This window comes from Apis cerana, linkage group LG16, assembly GCF_029169275.1.
Source record: "Apis cerana isolate GH-2021 linkage group LG16, AcerK_1.0, whole genome shotgun sequence".
NCBI classification, from domain to species: Eukaryota; Metazoa; Arthropoda; class Insecta; order Hymenoptera; family Apidae; genus Apis; species Apis cerana.
This window is the reverse complement of record NC_083867.1, coordinates 2,696,258-2,710,425: the sequence shown is the minus strand read 5'-3', so window position 1 is coordinate 2,710,425 and position 14,168 is coordinate 2,696,258. Positions and strand designations below refer to the sequence as shown.

The window sequence follows — 14,168 nt, the reverse complement described above, 5'->3', positions numbered from 1 at the left end:
TCGAATATATGTGTATATGAATTTTTTTCATTGTTTTGGTGTCTAGAATCCATCTTCCAAAAATTTATTTTTATATATATATATATATATAGGAATGTATATAATATATTTATTGAATATATATATTAATTGAATATATATAATATATTTATTGCATATATTTGATCGAATATATATAAAACGATGTGACGGTAAGTTTGATTTTATTTATTTAAAAACAAAAAAAAAATTCAAATTTAGAAGACTGCATTAAAATAGATGATTGGCAAAAAAAAAATTGATTATAAAAGTATAGAGTTTATTCGATTTACATAAAAAAGTAAAACTTAATTTTGCATATTTTGCATATTTTACAAAATGCATTTATATATAAGTACAGATATTAGAATATTTTATTGACTACTATATCTTAAATATTAAATAATGCATAATACATTCTCTCTTTCTCTCTTTTAAAGATTTTTCATCTCTCGTAATAATGGTTATTTTCTTTTCAAATGAATCAAAAAGTTATAATTTTAAATATTCATTATTCGAGTATTTAAAACTCTTCTCTTATCAACATTTTTTCTTATAACTCGACAAATATTATAAATAATTAATTCTTTGAAATTTCATGTATTTTCTTAATTGATTTTTTTTTCATTTCTCAAGTGTTTTTAACTCGATTTATGGAATATTCCTTGATATAAAAGAAACGATTAAGATAAATTTTTCTTTGGATTTGTTGTTAATATTTTTTTGTTTTATATAAATGACGAGTAAAGTATAATAATTTGTTTAAAAAAAAAAGAATTTAAAATTTAAATGTCATCTCTAGACAAACAAATGATAAACAATGATAAACACTGTGAAGTGTCTAATTTTTCTAAAAAATGTCGATGATTGAAACTTTCGAAGCTATCAAAGTTTTCTTCTCTAATTGGAATTCTCACTAGTCTAGTGATTTAATTTAGTAATTATTCTGACAGATGTTGATTCGCAAGATATAACCTCGAAAGTGGCTACTCTCAAATATATATTTTAAAAAAAAATGAAAGTGAAACAAGTAACGTTAAATAAATTTCTGCTTTAAAAAATACAAAAATACTTATTGACTAATGGCAAAAATTTTTCACTTTTTACGCTTTATTTATCCATATTATTAATAAATTAAAAAGAACGAGGATATCGATGCAAAGATATTATGCGATAATATATTTCAATAATTCAGCTGCTTAATGCATTCCGGTTTAACCTGTAATTCAATCAGACAGAAGATCTAATAAACTTAATTTAACTTAATCTTCCAAGATCTTATGTTTATTACGAAATCATACTGCTTTGAGATTGATATAATTAACAGGAAAAAAAAAAGAGAGAGAAAAAAAAGTCCTTGCTCAATAAAAATGATCAATCTTTATATTTATTATTTGACACCATTTTCCCCCTCCTCTCTCTTTTATTTAAATTCCCCTCTATTATATTTTCATGATGTTCAATGCCAAAATGGCAATTGATATATTTTTAATTTGCAAATTGATTAAGTGTTTATCCAATAAATAATGCATTTTTATTCATTTTTATTATAAATGATTGATCGATCGTATGTTTGATATTGAAAAAAAAAACTATCGAATACGTGGCTATTTAAATGTAAAGTTGAATAATCACAAACGAGGATATCTACGATATAGATGTAATTATAATTATTAATATCTTTTAATGTGAACAATATCAAAAAGATCGATGCATATGAATTTTTACAAATTCATCGAAATGGGTAATCTCGTTTTTTTTTTTTTTAAAAAATTTAAACACGTAATTTAATACAATTTTCAAAGCAGATTATCAAAGGATTGTTTTTAGAAACGAAAAGTAAAGCGTCTAACAAACAAAAAAAGTATAGCATATCCGTTTAATGTATAGTATAGCATGCCTATTACGACGATTAGAATATAAATCAGACGATCCTGGAATTTAATGAATATAAAAATTGAATCTGATGTTTAAATTTAATGTTTATATTTTATTTTATATATTGTCTTATCAGAAGGAAGTTGCATGTTGTTATGTATTATTAATTGATAAAATTTTTTTTTTAAAAATCACGTAAAATAAACAGAAGAAATCATTAATAATAATAATAATAAAAAAAAATCAAATTACAATTATTTTATATATTTTTACGCACACAATTTGCAATTTGTATATGTAGATGTTCTCGAAATTATCATTTTTTTTATTATATAACGAAAGATAGGCATTTTAGATCATCAAAAGTTATTCTAAAGATATTTCACTAACAAATTTTTTTGCATTAATTAATTGAATTCGAATACGATACACGTGTATATTTATTTCTTCTTCCATGTTTTCTCCATTTCGAGAGAATTATATAATGTAATAGAATTGCAAATAAAAAAAAAAAAAAAAAAAAAAAAGGAAAAAGTACTTTTACTTTATTTATTACCTCTATTTTATTCATTTGTAATTAATCATTTATTCATCGTTTATTTTCATTATTTTATTATTTCAATACATTTCAACCTATTTTAAATTTTTGCGCAGTTTTGATCGAACGGAATTCTATCGATAATTGTAAACGAAGTACTATTTCAATTCATAGGAAATTTATTACGCTCTTCCATGCGTGAAATATATGCGTATTCAAATCAAATTTAGAAGGAAAAAGAAAAAAGTGTTCCTTTTTTCCAATGCGCAATAGAATAATTCGATTAAAATTATCGTCTTGTGAAATGAAAAAAATTAAAGAAAAAAAAAAAAAAAAAAAAAGGAAGAAGGAAAAGTTAAATATCATTGAAAAAAATATTAATTGCCAATTATGCAACAAAAACAAATTAAAGAAACGAGCCAACTATCTTTATTAATTTATCAATATGCGTTTGACTATACTTTTTAATTCTACGATTTCGAGAGGTTAACCGATTTAATACAAAATTACGAATTTATCGTGGGATCTCTATTGAAATAAAAATAAAGTGCGTGTTAAAAAAAAAAATTCCTTCTCTCCCCTTATTAATTTTATTTCGTTTTATTTTTTTTATCAACAGAAAACTGACAACAACGAATGTAAATTATCTTATTACGTCGAATTTTTCAATGTTCATTGAATTCGAACTTGATTAATTAAACAAAATTAATCTCGAAATAGTTTCAACATCCGATTTCGCACAAGCGTTGATCTGCTCCCTTATTCGATAAATTAGAAAAAAAAGGAAATGGGAATTCCATGGATTTGTCGTTCATTGAAATGGGTCAAGGTTAATCGAATGAAGGCCGCTGTAAGGGCGATTTGAAGCAGTGGCTCTCAACCTGTCCTTTGTAAATCTATATCGATCCTCATTTATACTTAATACTATTGCTACATTCTATTCAATTATCGATAAATTCTCGATTCGTGAAAAATAGTTGAGTAGTTGTCTTCGAAAAAAAAAAAAAATATTCTTCTTTGTCCTCGAATATTCTTTTACAGAGTAATTTTATTCTCGAATATATTCGCACTCTTGTGAGAAAAAAAAGAGAGAGAAAGAAAGAGAAATAAATTTCTCATCTACTTATAATTCGTTCGATTGTTTTCGACAAAATAATCAATATTCATATAATCGAAAATATCGTTCTATTTTGTTAATTCGAGACTCAGGAGAAAAGAGAATGTTGAAGAAAGTTCGTCATCAGTTTCAATGTGAATTTATATATATATTTATTTATATAAATATATAATGGTATATAATTCAATTAGAACTTGATTACAGATTCGTTTATCATTGTTGACGCACTATTTCTTTTTTTTTTTTTCTTTTTTTTCCTAATATTCTTCCAATTAGTTCTTAAATTAAATAATGATCGTAAACATATACATAAGGTTCAATTTTTCATAACTTTGCTGATTTTTCAGAACGAAAAGTAATAAGAGGGTTCAATTAACAGAATTTATTGTAAATAAATTGTAACGAATAAATAATCAAAAAATAAGTATCATATACAATTATGATATTTTTAAACCTGCTATTTTATTTGAACATTTTTGGCGATACGCCAAAATAACGTGACGATTCGTAAAGATTTGCAAGAATTTACAATTCATCTTACACGATATTAATCTCATATATTTATTGTTCGTCATATATTGTCATAAATTGTTTATTTGCATAATTTCTATCGCACATTCAAATGTATTATTACTATTCACAGAAAACCGGAAAATGTACTTACGATGCAGGTACATTATGCACGATGAATTTGCAAAATGTACAGTACATCATGCTTTGCATCTTTGCATGAATCTGCATAATGTGATTCTTTTTTACAATTTTTACATACAAAAGCCAAAATAAAATATTGAAATGATTTATTTCGAATAAATATAACAATTTTTAAATAAATATTTTAAAAGAAAGGAATCAACGTTGCGTTATTTCTTATCAAATATATCTATGTCTATGATGTAATTTTAAAATGGAATTAAAAGAAAAAAAAATTGTAGAGAAATTTTTCTCTACAAGTAAAAAGAAAAACTAATTTTTCCCCTAGATTTCCCCTAGACCGCTCAAGTTTTCCCCTCCCGCTGGAGCGAAGAATTCAATCAAAGTGGGTGAACGACACAGTTGTTTCGAAAGTACAAGCGGTGGTAATGGATTTGATTTGCAAAAGTTTCGAACAAACACGGAACGGCACTATCAACGACTTGTTGGCCCATCTGTCAATCGCTGGTGACCTTACTTAGGGCTTATTCATACGTAGATGGATCAAATTGCATTTGAGCAATTTTTGTTTAATTACGTTAAATTCTTTCGAAATTATGCAATAGAATTAAATTCGATAGAATTCGTAGTTTGTAAATAGTTCCAACAATTGGATTTAAAGATAATGAACAATTCGTCGTGAATTTCAAGAATTCGAAAAAGTGAGAGTAAAACTCTGGCAACTCTGGCCATTGCACAGTTTTACTTTGTATTTTGCTGAATGCGCGTGAAAGGGGTGGGATAAAATAAATACAGCGTTTGCACTCTGTTATAATACCCTATAATAATTTAATTCACAAAACGCAATTCCAAGATCCTCTTGATATTTTTAGTGAATTCGGCATTTTAATAAACGTGGAAAAGACACAGATAGTAGAACAGTATCGTGAATTTTTCACACTTTATTCATTAAATGGAATAAAAAAGGGGAATACATTAAATAATATATTTAATATATGGATCATAAAAAGTATAATTAGCTACTTTATATTATCACATAAGCGTATAATAATATTACTTTATATCTGATCTATAATTATTAATTTAAGAATTTATTTTTACGTTATGTTGAACAATGCTCGTACAATTATCAAACACAAGGTAACTCGTTAACGTTAAACGTTATGCGTAATGCTTGAAGGATCTGTGTAATAATCAATAACTTGAATAATATTCAAGGAAAATATAATGGCATTGAAACCCACGCTCCTGCCTGAAGATCTTGAGAAATTTCTATTTTTAATAAATACTTTTATACATATATATTATCTTTAACAAAATAATTGATATACGTGTTAGAATCGAAATAGTTTACCAGTTTACAATTTTTAATTTATCATTTTCGATAAAAATTTATGTTTATTAATGTAATTTATCGAGATTTAAATATATAAATATTATATACATAAATAATTATAAATTGTTTTTTTTCAGTTCTTCAAATTTCATGTGAATTAAAGATTTACATTGTGTTGAATTTTCAATTTCCATTTGCAATTGTGAATATCCATCGACTATATTTTTCGAGCACGTAGTGGTTCAAAGGTTTAATCAGAGTTGCAGCGATCTTCATTGAAAGTCCCGCGATTGCGACACATTGCTGCTAATGAACACGATACCAGTGCCATTATCTTACACGTTGTATCAGTGACACTACCCTTAGGCTGATGAAGCTGGCTGTACTGGCATATGTGAGGAGAGATGAAGTGGCAGAATAATATTCTACGAAGGAAGGTATGAAGGGATAAGGGTCCGTGTCTATTATTCCCCCATCATTTCTTAAAAATATCGTGTTACGTTTTATTAAATCAACAAAATTTTTTCTTCGCGTATATGAAAAAATGTATAATCAAAATATATAATAATTTATTCTCGATAGTTTGAAAATTATATATGTTCAATTTTGTAATAAACAATTGGATAAATATTTGCAATTTGCAATTTCAACTATGTTATATATTTTACGTTTATTTAATTTTAAATGTATTTAAAATTAAAAAGAGGACAATGATGTAAGCAATTTACAAACAATTTACAAATAATTTATACTATTATACACTGGATTACGTATCAAACTTGAATATCGTTTAAAAAAGTGTTTAATAAAATTATCATTAATTATAATATATTATCTTATTTAGTTATGCTATTCTTATTTGAAATAAATAAATAAATATACATATATATATTTATATTTATATGTTCGAATGGGGTAAACGACTTGTCCATAATTGTTTCGTTACATAAAAAAAGTTGATGTATAAAGGAATTAAGCAGTATATTATCGCTTATTCATAATCTATTTTGCGTTACGAGAGAGAACTGTCTCACTTTATTTACGTGTCGATTATTGCAAAACTTTGACTTGTAATTATATCTTGACAAATAAACCTCAACCAACGTTCGTTCATACCATCTTTTATATATTTATTTTTGCTTCTATAACTTCGACTCTTCAAATATATACTAATAATCATATATACTATTAATAAGTGTGCAACATAACCTCTGAAATGTTTAAAAACGTTTAAATAATAAAAATATTTCGATCAGGAATAACACACATTTGTGTATGTGGCAGCCTTCGAAAATTCAAAGCACAAATTTGTTAAATGTGTTAAAATATTCGAAATAACTTGAACGAAACGAAACCATGTTTCAACGATTCGAAGTGAACGTCGATAACCGTATAACAGTTAAAGATCCGCGAACACTCGAAATCCTTGTTTCCATTGCGTTTGCAATGGAAGAGACACGTAATAACACTTTTGTCTCAACTTAATTATGCAATTACTGTTAAATTACCGATCGTCGATTACATCCATTTTCATTAATCTTGTGGTTCCCTTCCACTCTTTTCGAAAGGATTATTGCACGTAATTCGTGTCTAATAACAACGAATTTTGCAAAAGAATGCGAACTCGTAAAATATTAATTTTTGTTGTTATTTTTTTTTCTCCTCTTTCTACCTCTTTTACATTTTCGAGGTATGATTTCATAAATGCAAACAATTTTCCATGGCTCGTAGGTGGTGTAATTATCGGATAAGGTTATGTTATTTTTTTTTTCCTCTTTTTAAATGGAAAAACAAGAGAATAAATTTCAATAGTGACTCGATGATAACAGTAATAGTGATAAAAGATACCATGTTTTTTAATTACTATTCAAATTCAGTGACACAAGTTAGTGAAAGTTATTGTGTTACGGTTAATTTGTTTTATTTAAACGGACATGTTTACTATCGTACATCATCATAAGTTTTCAAAATAAAGAAAAAAAAATATTGCTTTTATTCTGTTATAAACAGAGAAACGAAATATTTGAAAAATTATTGTTCAACACTTTTTATATTCAATTTTGGAGATGACAGTTTTTAATTTTACACGTAACAGTCTAAGAGAAATGAGAAATATTCATTTACGAATTTTGTAAGTGAATTTTGATTTTATAAGTGTTACTATTTCGATAAATTCAATATTGTTCGATACTTTTTATATTCAATTTTGAAGATTGTTCAGGCTCAACATATTTAACTATAATTTATCACACATTTTTAAATTTCAATAAGATAATTTATCTGTAGAATAGCATTGTGTTATTAATAGTTCTTTATATGGTTGTTTTTCTCATTCAAATAACGATAGAATTATAATTACATGAATAATGAATATAATAATGTGCGTCGATACTTGTAATTGGTCGTAAAAATATCAAAATTTAATTAATATTGAAAATGTTAAAATTAATATTAAATTATGACAAAAAAGGGGAGCGTAAAAAATTATATTATTATATAAAAAATATAACTAATTCTTGAAATATAATTTCGATATTTATGAAATCTTTAAGTCAAAAAGCAGTTGCAAATACAATGTATCATCCATTATATGTGACGGAAGTAATAGAAATGTGCGAATATCGGATTAGGATTTCATTTCTTGAAATCATTTGAGAAGAGTGTTTTGAAAAAAATAATATTATTTTTGAAATAACACAATAATTTCGTATACAGAATATTTTATGTGAAATATAATTTAATGTATTTGTTATAAATTAAATAATTTATTTTTCAGTGGAAAAAATTATTATTTACTTAAATTGTTATTTGTTTTATAATTTTGATGAAAATTAACATTATACCATTTTTGTTACTAGCATTATTAATTTACTTATTCCTTAATATTTATCCCTAAATTTTACATCAATAACAAATATTCAATTAAGAGATAATTATTTCAAATAATAATAACTCTTTGATTCGTTATTTTTATAATATATTCATCTGAATATTTAATATTTTTAATTGATTAAATAAAAAACATAAATTAAAATATATTTTGAAATATTTTATTTTTAAATTATTTTTAAAATTTTAAATTTTAAATTTTTACATTTTTTTAAAAACACATTTTCTATCAAACCATCTTATAGATTGAAACTTACAAGTTGAAATTAACATTTTATATAAATTTTAAAAATATGGAAATTTTTGATTATTCATTCTCATAAAATTTATTTCAAATTAATACTATTCCATAATTATTCATTCATTCATTTATTTATATATTAATTATTTTTATTGGTTTATTTATTTTTTTTACTTATTATCATAATTATATATATATATATATTTATTTAATAATTTATAAAAAGATTTGAATATAAGAGATTGAAATATTACAAATCAAAATCATTCTTATTCATTTAAATTTAATATTCATTTGCAGGAAAATTCAATGCAATGAAATTCTATTACAAATCTTAATATTGCAATTACATTGTCGACACCTACATACAATAGAACATATACAGATCGTGTAAATTTTGATCACACTCGTTATAACAATATTTATGTGCATTTAATTATGATTTAATTAAGATCAGACAACCATATATATATATATATATATATTTATACATTTTTGCACGTATCACGTAAACGATTAGAATGAAAAATTTATGCGGAATATTATTATATAATAAATGTAAATGATACATGTGATCATCATTTTACATTCATTTCGAATTAATAATTTATAATTACTTCAGATCAGTTTATTTCGTCATGCATGGAAACAGATAGTATCGAATTCGAAAAATGAATAAAGAATAAATTAGAATTAAAATTTACAAATTTCTTACAAGCTGTACAATATTTATTTTTTTACGTTTTTTTTGGTCAAAAATTTTCGTTTACGGATAAGATAAACAATTTAGAGAAGATAAACAATTCTAATTTGATATTCCAGGTCAAAGAAAAAAAATGTTACGTACGTTCTCTCCTCTATTTTATTGAACGCTTCTTCTATTACGAAGTTAAATGCAAATACAAAAGAAAAGAATAACGATAAGATGCATAAATATTTGAATGATAAAAATTAAAAATTAGAATGATGGAAACAAAAATCGTGCACAGTATATGCAGATTATTATAATCGAGGAATAAAATTTCTATTTCTTTTAATCATATCGACTTTTCACAAAAATCGCGTGTATCATTCTGTCAAGTCATAAAACGGTATGGAATTTGAATTTAAACTAAAAATTTTCATACAGGTGAGAAATAAATATGTTTTACTTTACTGTTACTACGAAACGCGTGACGGAATTGGATTTGAATTTAAAATTACGTTATATAATGTAGTAACTTAAATAAAATAGATAAGAATTAACAATGAATGCAAATTTAGAAAAGAAAAAAAAATTTTTTTTCTTTTTAGATAACGCATTATAATTGCATTTATGATTAGAATAACTCGCGATAATAAATTTTAACGCATACAAGGGTTCAAAAGAGTTGGCGAGGATCAAAAGAGTTAAATTGACGAGGAAGATGAATAAATAAATCTTTTCGTATTTTTTAGTGATTAATTCGAATGTTAACCTCTCGTTGACTATGCTATACATAAACATGAATATTATGATCACAAGTTGCACGAGAAAAGAAAAAAATATTCAAATATTTCATTTGCATTGTATAATGAAAAAATTATATTGTAAAAGAAAAAATATTTATCAATTTTCATACTGAAGATAAATAAGACTAAACATGTATATTCATAAAACTAAGCAATTATTTCAAACAGTTATTTTAATCAATATATATAATACGATAAATTAATCGTATCTAAAATGATTAACCTAGATATATAATGATTCCGTATGCCTTTTAGAAGGATACGAAATTTTCACCTCGAAAATAGAATTTCTAAATTATCCATCTACATTGTCGTGTTATCTACGATTGTTAAGTTTTATTAAATTTCATCCCTTTCCTTTATTACACCATCGAATCGATCCATGGCCAAACCTAACCTCAACACTATCAAGAATATCGTGTATGTTTACGCGAGTAGTTTCGTCTCGAAATCCACGATAATCGTAACCTAACGCGAACTAAAATAAGTCGAGACCCTTCGATATAAAAAAAAAGACAAAGACCTTGACGCGATCTGAAATCGAAACCAATATTATACACGTTGTGCGTATCGCGTAATTTTTCTGCACGAATCGGCGCATTGCGCGTCCTACATAGAACGTTCGCGACACGAGAGCTTCGAGAATAGTTGCGGCCTTCAAAAAGAAAAAAAAAAAAAAACAAGGTTAACACCGATGTAACGCGAAACAACGCGATCCCTTTTGATGCAGTGCAACTACCTGGAGCACATTTCATGTTAAATTGCTCGATCGAAAATTTTCCACCGTCGCGTAGAACCATTGTAATTACTCGACCTAATTTCATTCGCGGCGATGAGCGCGACACGTGGACGTTGCGGATTTTTATTCGCGTTCAAAGTGGAGGGGGGATAAATAAATTCGTATAAATTCCCGAGAAAAGTAAATAATACGCGCTTTGCGAACACTTGAAGTTCCGCGTGTTGAATATATATATATATATATATATGTATATAAAATATATATAATTGCACAATTGTTATGAAGAAAGGTAATCGAGCATGAATAAAATGTCAGCCTTACCACTATTTCGTATATCTTAAGATGCGCGAGACAAATATTTTTCATTAGTTATGTATAGTTTGTTGTACACAGTCACTTTCAAAAATATCACTGGTATAATTTTTATTAATTTGTATTTTGGTAAGGGGGAGGAGGGGAGGGATTACTCGATTTAATTTCTTTTTTTTTTAATAAATAAATAAGAGCATAACGAATATATATATTTTGTATGAATTTTACTTTTCGGAAGTGTAAAATAATGTTTCGAAATACGTGGAAGAGTGGACAAAAATTTCGATTCAAGCTTTTATTTATTAAATTGATAAGGGGTTGAAGTTTGCTTTAAATGAGGATAGAGATAAAGAGAGGTGATTCCGTCTCAACTTGATAAATTTTTAGGCATCGATTTTTCATTTTTTGCTTTTCAAATCGACTGTCCAAAGATGTCTCATGAGTATATTAACATCTTGTGTATTAATGCAGAGTTTCTTCGGATGAACCAAAACTTTCTAATTTTACAAATACGTACGTATCCGACGAAAATTTTACGTGGAAACTTAATTAAATATCGGTCCAGATTTTTATTTTTTTTATAGTTATCTTGAATATTTTTAAATAAAAAATTTTTATTGTAATTCATCGATAAGTATGAAATATGAAATACAACGATTGCGCTAAGAATTCATTTCCAATGAACGTGTTAAACAATTGACGAATATAATAACACGAAAAGATTTAAAAATCGCAACTAGATTCGTTGAATTTGGAATAATTTTTCGAAGAAAGAAAAAGTACGATTTTCAATCGAATTCGCAAAAATTTTGAATTTTTTTTTTTCTCCAGTAAAGAGAAGAAGCGAATCGAACGTTGATGGCTCGTAATATACTATAATATTACTTTTAACAAGTATAGTGGAATAGAAATGAACAATAAATATATGTCCTTTATTTAAATCTTTTTACAGAAACGTATTACGTTCCTCATTTCGTTTCGTTAATTTTTAATATCGTGTTGTTGGCTCGTTAACAAGTTCAGATTCTGAAAGGGAAGTTTATGTAGTGTTTACAGTCAGTTAATAGAAAAGAGTATCATATAAAGTCCCGTTTTACAAAGTAAACGATAATTTTACGAGCGACAATAAAAAATGACTTTAGGAAGCAATAAAACCGTAAGACATAATTTGCAAAACTTTAAAAAAACTTTATTTACCAACATTGGTAAAATTCAAAGGTTATGAAAATATAAATTAAAAATGCTATTACTAATGAAGATTATCCAGTGAATTTTTTCCAGTTATTCAATATATATATATATATATTTATTTGTTACAATGATTAATTTTAAATGGATTATATTTCCATTCTCCATTTTTCTCCATTTTTTTTTTTTTATTTTTAAAGTTACCTTTCAATGATACAAGTTTATTTTATGTAAAGAAAAATAAGAATAATTTTGTCATGGATTGTATAAAGTTTCTTTTATGTAGATACGAGTGGAACGGAACAAAGCAAAGCACCACATAGAAATTGAAAAGTATAAGCTATCACGATATGAGATAAAGGCTAATGATTCGGTTGATCATTGGCATTGTTCAAAAATGAGAAGAAAGGAGGATTAGAGAGAACAGAGATTGCTCGAGTGCAGGCTGTTTTGTCATTGTCCGAAAGAGGAAATGATAAGATAGAGGCAGTTCTGAGCAATAGCATTTGAAAAGAGAAAAAAATAAGAGATAAAAATATCCGCTGAATTTTATGAGAAAAAATTAATTTAAAATAATAATTTGTTTCTATATGGAGTAAAATATTGTTTAAAATATGTTAAATATTTATTCGATCTTGTACAACACGAGTAATTAAGTATTTGAATTGTATATTTTTTTAATATAAATTTCAAATGAATATTTTCCTTGTTATTTTCCGTGTAATGAAATATTCGAATAATGTTTCTCTGTTCATCAAAGATCGTATTTACATCTCTATTGTTTCATTCATTAAATAAAAACTATATATTATTTTTATCAATAAATTGTGCTTTTACGTTTTCTCTTTTTTATTGTTTCTTTTTTTTTTTTTTTTGTTTAACGTGATTATTCTCATGTATCCTTATTTTTCGATCAAACGTCTTTTTATCATATTCTACGTTTCAGCATTTTTAATATAATATAAATACACATTATTAATATTCTAAGTTAATTATTTGAATAAATACATGAATACTTGCCATAGATAGACTATACAGGGTAGTTCATCAAGAATTTGCTATTTTTCATCATATTACCATCTCGTTACAAGGAACACGCGAAGCAATACTCTACTATTCATGTTCTCCTCGTCTTCCGTATCGTAAACTTTACAAAACTTCGAGTTGAAATATCTATTAAAATGAATCAAGTAATGATACTTTTTTTTTTATAAATAATATCAACGTATCTTTTACGCATCCACTTACTTTAAAAAAAACTACGTGTCTTCTTTGAAAGCCATTCAACTCCATTTGATACATTTTTTGTTACAAAAACGATAATATTCGGTATCGAAAATCAAGGTGGTAATATCTAGTCAATTTTGTATATATTTCCACCACCACGACAAATCTCCATTTCAACTATTCCATAAACTATTTCCAATCCTTTGAAACGTGGCCAACAATGGACAGCTGTAATTCCGCACAGTGGCGACATCTATGCGGAGAGATCGTTGCAAGGTTGGCTGGCAGTTCGCAGGCGCATTTCCCGGTGCATTCTCTCACTTCAGTCCCGGTTCGAGCCGCACGTCATTCCTTCCCCACGATCCATCGGCTGTAGACATCGTTCTTTCTTCTCTCCACGCACACAACACACATATACACACACATACATACACATTCATTCTCCCTTTTTCATCGTTGCGACAAATGTAAAGTAAAAACGTGCGCGCATCGACCATTACAAATCTCGCGAGCGTGGTTCATAATTCCATAAATTTTATT

General features: G+C 26.1%; 1 protein-coding gene across 1 annotated transcript in view; it reads right to left on the bottom strand.

Annotated features, from left to right (window-relative positions):
- LOC108000515 (elongation of very long chain fatty acids protein 7-like) overlaps positions 1–13,789 on the bottom strand; it is a 29,783-nt gene extending 15,994 nt beyond the window's left edge. Inside the window, exons 1-2 of the mRNA XM_062086384.1 lie at positions 13,650–13,789; positions 13,422–13,574 (exon numbers count right to left, since the gene is read on the bottom strand). The gene's annotated coding sequence lies outside the window, so the exon portion shown is untranslated. The remainder of the gene's footprint in view (positions 1–13,421; positions 13,575–13,649) is intronic.
- Between the last annotated feature and the right edge of the window lie 379 nt (positions 13,790–14,168).